Source organism: Gymnoscopelus braueri (assembly GCF_963280865.1).
Source record: "Gymnoscopelus braueri genome assembly, chromosome: 19".
In the NCBI taxonomy this organism is placed as follows: domain Eukaryota; kingdom Metazoa; phylum Chordata; class Actinopteri; order Myctophiformes; family Myctophidae; genus Gymnoscopelus; species Gymnoscopelus braueri.
Genome location: NC_137621.1, coordinates 24,965,154 through 24,975,800, shown reverse-complemented (window position 1 = coordinate 24,975,800; position 10,647 = coordinate 24,965,154). Strand labels below are relative to the sequence as shown.

Below are 10,647 nucleotides of genomic sequence, written 5' to 3'. Positions count from 1 at the left end.
ATCATCCACAAATGCCTAGTCTGACGTGCTTATAGACACCTCTCGCCAAAGCATTAAGTACTGTACCTGTTACATTCATCTAATGTGGGAACAGTCACACGACGAACAATTTAGGTGGGCGATGTGGGACGACTGACCCTCCCTTGCTTATGCCAGCAATTTATGTTTCCTCAGCCTAGTAACTCAGGGCCTTTTCTGGGTCTGTCCTCTGAAGTGTGTCTAAAGCTAGATTCCTTGCACTGGGGCCTAAAAGTAGTCCCCTGCCTCTGGAAGGCATAATGATGACACCCACAGAGAAGATGGCAAATAATTGGGGTTCAAAGGGACTATGCAACCAACTAAGAGATGAGTGTTATGATTGGTGATAAGAAGGAAGGAAGGACGGACGGACATTAGGACGGACGAGCGGAAGAAAAAGAAAGAAAGAAAGACTCTTTTGACAGGCTGTCAGCCCTCCCCCGCTTGCCCCCACACACTTTTTTCCTTTCTATATTTATGACCAGATTGAGGACATGACTTTCAACAAGCTGAATGGAACGCAAAGCCCCTCTGAGCCGCATGGCTCTGCTCTGGCCCTATTGAGGCCTGATCCTGGCAGCACAACAACAAACTATATTAGAGCATGTTCTTCATCAGAAAACAGCACCACACACACACACACACACACACACACACACACACACACACACACACACACACACACACACACACACACACACACACACACACACACACACACACACACACACACACACACACACACACACACACACACACACACACACACACACACACACACACACACACACACGTCACTGTTGCTATGAGCGGGAAGCAGAGCAGGCCTAAAAGAAAAACGCAAAATATATTAGATGTTCTATTAAAAACAGCAGCATCCCAAAATACTAGCCTGTCAGTTGCCTGCTAGTCTCCAGGCCACGGGGAGAGGAAGGAGCCATAGAGATCTGGGGAGACTCAACACATGACAGCTACAGGCAGAAATCAGATCACAGGGCTGAACAAGCCCATAACATCACAGCGATGCTTCTATGTTCAGCACTCACAATAGATAGATGCAACAGATCCGGTACATTATCCGGTGACCGGACTGGCAAATACTGTAACACAGCTGGTGTGCAACTGAGGGGGCGAGAGAAAGGCGAACTTGGAGGCAAAGTTGTGCAACTGCTGTTCGATTAAATTCCTCCTCCCACGGGGTGAGCGTCCCTGGACATGACGCTTTAGATTTATGCCATTGTTCTGTGTGGGTACAGACAGTGAGGCAATAATGACCATCTTTCCCACCCTGCGACCTCTCAGTCCAAACTTAAATATTTGTCCTTCTCTAGAATTGCTGCTGCGAGGTTCAGCCTGACTTAGCGCTCGCTGCTTTTCTTTAGAACTGTTATCGGACGGCAGGTCAAGCAAACATGATAGAAGTTGGAGGGTGGTGTCGGTGGGGGGGATGGGTGGGCGGGGGGCACTGCTGCACACATGGATTGGATATGTGCACATTCAAAGTGTGCACGGGTACATAGAAATGCCCGAACACAGTGACTGCAAACAAGTTTAACATCGATAGGCATACCTTGCCTTCTAAACTGGAAAACACATTGTAAACTAGAAAAAGTGCTCCTCGGAGCACAGGTCTCCGCCAGGTCAGGTACGTTATTGTGGCCTCCTGGTGGCGCTATAATAGGCCAATGTGAAAGGGGTGTCATTTCTTCTTAGGCTTTTCACGGCAATCAGACACTGCATTCATGATTTGAGGCTTTTGTTCCAAAAATGTGTTTTGCTAAGATTAGACCTGCTGGTGGCGCTATAACAGGCCAATGTGAAAAGGGTGCCATTTCTTCCTCGGCCTAGTGGGAATGTGCGTGTGAAATTTCACGGAAATCGCAAGCTGCGTTCATGATTTGAGGCATTTTGTTCAAAACGGACCAATCCTGCAAACTTTGGAAGCCAACCTTAGCCAATGAGGATGGAATATGGAAAATGGGACAGATCCGTGTTGATCACATGACTATAGAGATAATGTGTACCGATTTACATGACGTTTGGATAAAATCTGTAGGAGTAAATGGGTTTTGCACAAATCGGCCTCCTGGTGGCGCTATAACAGGGCTTCAGAGGTTCTGAATTGGCATCCAGGGAGTGTGTGTGCACAGTTTCGGAGCGAGCGGGCCAACGGTGTCGGAGATTAGCTGGTCACAGACGGACACACGGACGGACGGACACACACACACTCACACACGGACGGACGGGGGGTAAAACATACTCTCTCGCTATGCCTTCGGCCTGGCGGAGACAATTAATAATTTTAGGATAGGGTTATTCGAAGATACAGTTATTACTTAGGGACATACTGTGTGTGTGTGTGTGTGTGTGTGTGTGTGTGTGTGTGTGTGTGTGTGTGTGTGTGTGTGTGTGTGTGTGTGTGTGTGTGTGTGTGTGTGTGTGTGTGTGTGTGTGTGTGCGTGCGTGCGTTGACAACACACAGTACATGGTTCCCTGCTTGTTTGTTTTTGTTGTGAACACAGATTTATGTCCAGCACAGGGCAACACTACCTGCATTGAGTTTCCTTGAATATTTCCCAACTCTACTCTACGCTTTGTCTTCTGAGTAGGGGTCAGAGGTCACTGATAGTGTACACACTCTCACAAATGGATAAATTAACACTAAGGATTTTATTGGGTATGCTATGCAAACACTCCACCACAGACGTTTGGTGAAATGAAAAATAACATTCTGGTGTTTCAAACTGAAAGCGACCAAAGCTGAGTGTATCCACAGTGTTTGTATTAGGTGTCTCATCTGTCATGAGCAGAAAATGCCATATTATCCCACAATAAATCAACATAATCCATTAAAAAAAAAATTGTAGCCCCTTGTACATGTAAAGAATTAATTTGGATATGGCAATGGAAGTTACAGGACATCAGGATTGTGGGAAGAAAGTGGATTGGACTAAGAGGTGAATTCAGAGTCAGTGTCAGTGTCTGACTCTGACAAAGAATCAGAGTCAGACCCAGAGTTGGACTAAGTCAGACTTAGAGCCAGAGACAGACTGAAATGTATAGGCCAAATGGAGGACAGTGAATCAGTGTGGTGGTGGTCATAAATAGCTCTTCAGGAGGATATGTGACAGAGTGGGAGTCATAATCTGGAGGATTACAGTAGAAAACTAGAAAAAGTGCTCCTCGGAGCAATGTTCGAAATTACCAATCAGGATGGAATATGAAAAATCTGACAGATCCCTCTCGATTACATAACTATAGAGATAATGTATCGTATACCGATTTGCTTGGATGAAATCTTTAGGAGTAATATGCAACGTTTCACGGCAATCGGACGCTGCATTTATGATTTGAGGCATTTTGTTGAAAACAAGACTCTCCTGCAAACTTCAGCTGCCAATCTTAGCCAATCAGGATGGATTATAAAAAATCGGACAGATCTGTGTTAATCACATGACTAGAGAGCGATAATGTGTACCAAATTGCGTGATGTTTGGACAAAATCTGTAGGAGTAATATCAATAAATGTGTTTTGCAAAAATCGGCCACCTGGTGGCGCTATAAAAGGCAGATTGGGAAAAGGCAGAAGTTTTTCCTTGGCCTCTAGGGAGTGTGCGTGCAAAGTTTCAAGTCGATCGGTCCAGTTATTAGGTAAAATCACGACTCGGCCTGTTATAGCGCCACCAGGCCGATTTGAAAAATGTAGGGTGGCATTTCTTCCTTGCGATCGGGCACAACGGTGCCAGGGATTAGCTGTTCACAGACGGACATACACACGGACGAACGGACAGGGTGCAAAACATAGTCTCGGCCATGCCTCGGCCTGGCGGAGACAATGAACATGTCATATGAACTTCAACTTATCACCAGAGAGGGAGCTGTTACAGAGGATGTGGTGTCTACAATTGGGGCAGGAAACTATTATATTTGTCTGCCGGCCACAATGACTGGTGCATTCTTAAATTCAGCTGCCACTTTCCCTACTTTACCAACCAAACAATGGCTGATATCCTGCCAAAGTGGCTGGTAGACGGGCTTACCATATACAGCCAACATTGAGAGATAATTTCCCACCCTTTGTGTGTGTATACTATTGGTCTCTGTGTGTGTGTGTGTGTGTGTGTGTGTGTGTGTGTGTGTGTGTGTGTGTGTGTGTGTGTGTGTGTGTGTGTGTGTGTGTGTGTGTGTGTGTGTGTGTGTGTGTGTGTGTGTCTGTGTCTGTGTTCTCTATGGTTTCACTATCTGGTGGTGTGAAACCGTGGGAAGCCCCTATTGTGGAAGCAAAGGGAAGCAATGGCAGAAGTCATTGTTATTATGTTAGTCAGATCTAACAAGGCTGTGACAGCACCCCTCCCACATGGAGCACCAGCCACACTGTGACATCATTAATATGAGCCGCAAGCAGCCTTGGGGCAGTCAGAGAGAGAACAGGCCTTTTTTATACACAACAGGTCCTCTGTTTGGAACAAAACCCCTCTACAGCAGAGGAAGTAGTGTAGCCTACAACATACCCTACCGTTCATCAGGTTTTTGCTATATGAATGACTGAATAATAGGAAAAAAGGTGTACATTTCTGTACACTTGAGAGATGATGGCCGATTTTTGACATTTTGGTGGATGACGTGCAACAAAGGTCACAAGCCGTTGCTTTTGAAGTTGTCCTTTAACATGACATTCAACTCCTGCCTCTTCACTCATTGTAATTCACATTGAATAGGATCATCAGTTAAAAAAGGCAACCTTATTAAAATGACAGAAACGTTCTCTCGTAAATCCAGCTGGAGAGCGACATACTTTTTACTGTTTTGGGCCACAGCCCATTAACAGACAGTGTAGTCAGGACAAACACTATTTAAAACCTCTTCATACAGCTGTTCAAACATTCTCAGGTATCAGCAGATGTCAGCTAGAACACTTATATGACCCAATGATGAGTAGAGATATGCTGTGTGTACGTGTGGGTATCTAATATAGCTCTGACCTGCTTATGGAGGAATGTGTGTGCCACCAATTCACACTGATAAGCGAACATGACGACACGATGGCTCTCATCACTTGGGAACCATGAAGGACAACTATCAACAGCTGATAACCCTGTTAACTGTCCGTGCGTGCGTGTGCGTGTGCGTGTGCGTGCGCGCGTGTGTGTGTGTGTGTGTGTGTGTGTTGAGTATGCAACTGTCAGACAGACATATAGAGGGCGAGTGGTAAAGAGAGATGACAATGTTAGTAACTCCTCCTTGGCAACTCGCTGTTTACTTTGGCCAACTGCAGGCAGGATGTTGACTGGTGAACACAAGTCACTTCAGTCAGTAAAGATATGTTGAATTCTTCCTTTACCCTCTAGTCTTTTCTTGTCTAACCCACTAGCTGGATAAAACATCAAGAGATATAACCAGAAAAATCTGCATTAAGCGCATTCAATGCAGTTGCTAAATACAGAAATATGTTTTTACTATACACTTATTTCTATTTTATATGTCTATTCCAATTAAGTTTTATACACTATTTAATAGAACTTTATCTTATTTGTTATTGTTTATGGAGCACGTGACCTACCATCTCCTCTCACTAGGGGTGTGCCCTAATTTCACGAAACGATACGATACGATATTGGGCTCATATATATATCGCGGGACGATATATCGGCACACCCCTACCTCTCACCTTCAACACATTCACCCAAGGTCACAGACAGCAGAACCACTGCATTACTGTTCCCTCAACTCCTGCTCTTCATGTTCCCCACCTCTCTCTCCTCATCATCTCTCCTCCAATACCCACATTCACGTCACCTCCTCTCAATGTCACTCCACCCCCACCTGTGCTTGTCCACCCCTGCTATTCCCTCCTCTTATCCTCTGTTCTTACTCATTCTCTCTATCCACCCCTCCCCCAGTAGCCCAGGGGCTCACACAGAGGCAATGGGAGCCGATCAGTCAAGTTCTCTACACAGCAGTGATTCTCAACCTTTTTCATTTCAAGGACGCCCAGTTTGATATGCATTATTTAGGACACAGACCCCATTTTATGTTTTTTATTTCTGGAGCCCAAATCTACCCTGCAAAATCCTCATTATTACGGGTCCATTTGGTTCCATTCGTACACTCTCAGTGTTAAAAACCACACATTGAGAATCTCAACAGTGATTGACTGTGCATTTTACCAGCCAGGCAATGTTTGACATCAAAGACATATACGCACGCACGCACGTGCACACACACACACGCAACATTCACTCAGTGAAGTGTGCGGGAGAGAAACCTACAAACACTCCACTCAGAGAGACATTTAAAAGCCTCTTTTAATACACAGCGTTTATCCCTCTTGTGGGCCTGCATAAGACATCACACACAAATGCAGCAAGAGCTTGCTTGGCAGAGCCTGGCCAGCTTAAGCCTTGGCATCAGGTGCCCTCTGCGGCTGCAGAGAGAGAGAGAGAGAGAGAGAGAGAGAGAGAGAGAGAGAGAGAGAGACTTGAACAGTGTGTGTATGCTCAATGTGCATTGTGAATAATAATAGAGCAGTGGTTCTCAACCTGTGGGTTGGGACCCCCTCGGGTGCCCACATGATTTTGGGGGGGTCCCCAGATGACAGTGAAGCGACAATTTAAGGACTTTTAAGACCTTCTTAATACCTCCAAAAAAAAGAATGAAGAAAAAGAAAAAGACCATTACTGCATAAAAAGTAATCGACAAACTATGTTATAAAAACTGTTAAAACATTGTCCAAATTGTCAAATAATATAAGAAAGAGGCAAAACAAATAGAAATAGCAGATGAGCGTTGTGAGGCGTTGTGAGCTTGTAGATCGGCTATTTTCACAATAATTATCTGTGGAACCGAGTCAAACTAAATGTAATGCCTCAACTCCTACAATTTCAAGTGCTTGTCAGGGTGGGGTCCTCAGTTCACATATGATTATTTTGGGGGGGTCACAGCCTGAAAAGGTTGAGAACCAGTGTAATAGATAGAAAGTGCTGACAGAAAGCTGAAGAGAGAGAGAGAGCAACATACCGTGCAGTGAGAGAGATGTGTGACTGTGGAGCGAGCACCCACAATGCAGAGCACACCACTGCAGTGAGAATGCAGCACTTGGCTGGTGGATGGAGGGAGAGGGGAAAGGAGGAGAGGAAAAGAGGAAAAGAGAAAGCGAGAGAAAAGAAAAACGATGACGCTGCGAGGGAGAAAGAGGTAACATCAATTGGGGGAACTAGATGAGTGGACAGGAGAGCCATTGCCAGGTTAGAAAACGCCATCGTCATCAATACGTACTGTAAGCTACCAGCTGCAGCTAGTCAGCAGGTAACCTGTAGCAAGCACAAAGTGTACTGTAGCTACTAGCTTCCCATTCATGCACCATGTGTTTATAAAGGATAGTTAATCATTCTGATGTTATTTTGGGACACCGTTATTCTATTTTTGGGCTGGTGCTTATAAATGCCACCTATTTTTGACTTAACCTGCATTAGCCAGTCAGGATACTGGGACAGGTCAACATTTTACCTGTTGATTCCTGTCTGCTGTGGTCTGACTAATGAAATATATAAAATGTTAGATACATGGCATAATGTGAAATCTAACATTATATGAATTATGCAGTTGAACATACAGTTTACAGCAGAGTATGACCAGAAACTGGAAAGAGACTCTGAAAGAGAGTAAGGACGCTACTGCCACTCTCCACGACCACTGATGTTACAGACTACACCCCCATTGCCACAGTACAGCTGTTCACTGATCAGCATTAAGCCCGATTTATACGAAAACAGCGGATCTAAAAGCTCACAACGTGTCGCATCTGCTTTTTTTTATAGCACGCCCCTCTCATCTGTTTAAGGAAACAGGTAGCTGATATAATGCACTTTTACCTTAGCGCTAGGTATACTCTTGGTTGCTTGTTTTTGCAGAAAATGCACTTAAGACTTCTAGTGATTAGTAGTTTTCGTTCCCTACCTATGTTGAATGCACTTATTGTAAGTCGCTTTGGATAAAAGCGTCTGCTAAATGACTGTAATGTAATGAGCCTCCACCGCGTAGAAAGGGGGTTCCGTTCCTCAGAGGTCCCTCCAAAGGACATAGCTGCCCATGTTTGAGAGTGAACAGCAACCTGTGTGTGCATGCACAACCATGCGCACATCATGTGTGAAAATGTATATGAGTAATTTGTGTGCATGAGTGTTATGGGTGTCCATTGGCCGGCCTGATACAGAATGCATTCGAGTGTGAGTGTGAGTGTGAGTGTGTGTGTGTGTGTGTGTGTGTGTGTGTGTGTGTGACCTCAGGGTACGGGGAAGGAAGCATGGCGCCGGCTTTAGTACCCAACAGGAAACAGCCTCACAAAGAGCACCAGAGGAGGGGAAGGGTAACAGAGGAAAAGGAGGGCAATATAGAGGACTAAAGAAGAAGAAGAAGAAGCTGGAGGAAAGAGAACAAAAAACACAAAAAAAGAAACCAGCAAAGAAAGCAGGGAGAGGCAGCAGGCCTTGGAATCTGGAACAACAGTGTGACCCTGCGTCTTCCAAGTGACTATACATGCACCTGTGTAATGGTATACATGCCTGACCGTCACGGTCCTCACTTTCCATCATTTGGTTCTCACAAAGATAGCAACACACACACACACACACACACACACACACACACACACACACACACACACACACACACACACACACACACACACACACACACACACACACACACACACACACACACACACACACACACACACACACACACACACACACACACACACACACACACACACACACACACACACACACACACACAGTGTAAAAGGTACAGCATTGTATAGGGAATACTTTAAAACATAAAAATAGAAAAAGTACAACACAAACTTACTTTCTCCAGCCTCTTATGGGTGGCACATTAACCTTCTCATCCCAGACAGGTCTCCATTCTCTGGAAATACACAATGACACAAACAGGGCATGAGGTTACTTCTAGTGAACTCGGGAGTCACAATCATCATAATCTCAAGACACATACCCATGCCATCCTTTCACCATTGTTATGCTTGGCAGTTGGCAGAGATCCTGGCTGCGGCCAAGCCGACAATGCCATCACTGTAGGAGAGAGCCTTCACAGTGGAGCTAACGGGCTCAGAATGAGCTAACTGCTCAGATATGGGGACGCATTCTGAGGCTTTGCAATGGGCTCATGCATGAGCAGACAAGCAGTTTTGGCTGCGACAACACAAGGCCCCATTCAGCTGTATCTGGCTAAGGCTTTGGGGAGGCAATCTCTTCTGTTCTGAGTGTACACACACACACGCGCGCGCACACGCACGAACAGAAATACACCATTATCATTATTATCATCACCACAGAAGCGCTCTACTCTTACCTCAAAAAACATGCACAGGACGGGCATGCGCGTGCATACATACAAACATGCGCATGTAATGTACACACCCGCAATCCTGCACATAAACATATGCGCACAGCGCGGGCGCGCACACACACACACACACACACGCACGCACGCACGCACGCACGCACGCACGCACACACACTTATTTGCGCACACAAAGGGCAATCCAGACTTGAAGCATTCCATTACAGTAGCATTCCATATGTTTGGTTAAGCAGAGAGAATCCAGATTTAAGGCTGGTGTCTGGACTGAATTTACAGAGAGGGAGAGGGAGGGAGAGAGAGAGAGAGAGACAGACAGACAGACAGAGAGAGAATGGGAATGGGTGGCAGGGTTGAGGATGATGGAGAAGGGAAACATTCCTGTGAAATACAGGCAACTGAAGACTCCGGTAAGTACAGTAGGTGAACGGTGTGTCAATGTCATGAGAAGAGACATCAGCACTGCCAGAGATACAAACAGAGAGAATGACTAGAGACATCAGCACTGCCAGACATACACAGACAATACCATGAGGAAGGACAGCACTGCTAGAGAGACAAAAGATACAGAGACACAGGGAGAAGCAGAACATTTCCTCTCACTCCTCTCTCTAGCGTCTTTTTCCTCATGCACCAATCTTGTTCCTCTGACTGTCTCCATTCCTTCTCGCTGTCAGTGTTCACCTCCTCACCAAGGACCACCAGAGGCAGGCTGCTCTGTGCTTGGCGAGCTCATGTTAGATTCATGGCGGGCAGAAGCACAACGTAAACACAGACACATGATTCTGCTGAATCAGCTCACATGCTCAGACTGCAAAGCAAAGGTGATTTGCAAATGGGTCTTTCCGAGTCAAGACACTTTTTTTGTTTTCATTTGGCTTCAGCAAACATAAAAAGGCATAAATCTGACCAGTGCTTGGAGACGACTATAACAGGCAGCATCCCTATGGTGCAACTGCAAGCTCAAAACATTAAACTACTTTTGTATCAAGGTGGCTAACAGTAAATACACATTTCAGTTGATATTTTCCCTTTCTTTCCAAATGATCCAGAAATATTCCTTGAAGATCCTTCCGAAAAACACAAAATGCCCAAATCCTTCCAAATACCCTAGCGACCAGTGACCGCATGTTTGTGTGTGTTTGTATGTGTTGTGGATGGTGGGAGTGGGGGGGTGGGGGACATTCAGCCAGCCAGTCCGCTAGTTTCAACCAATGACCAAACAAAAATGGAAACAGCTGCCTGCCTCCC

At 45.5% G+C, this 10,647-nt stretch overlaps 1 protein-coding gene across 1 annotated transcript in view; it reads right to left on the bottom strand.

Annotated features, from left to right (window-relative positions):
* Positions 1-10,647, bottom strand: part of luzp1 (leucine zipper protein 1) — an 85,545-nt gene that overhangs the window by 38,948 nt on the left and 35,950 nt on the right. The window contains exon 2 of the mRNA XM_080413678.1: positions 8,884-8,943. The gene's annotated coding sequence lies outside the window, so the exon portion shown is untranslated. The remainder of the gene's footprint in view (positions 1-8,883; positions 8,944-10,647) is intronic.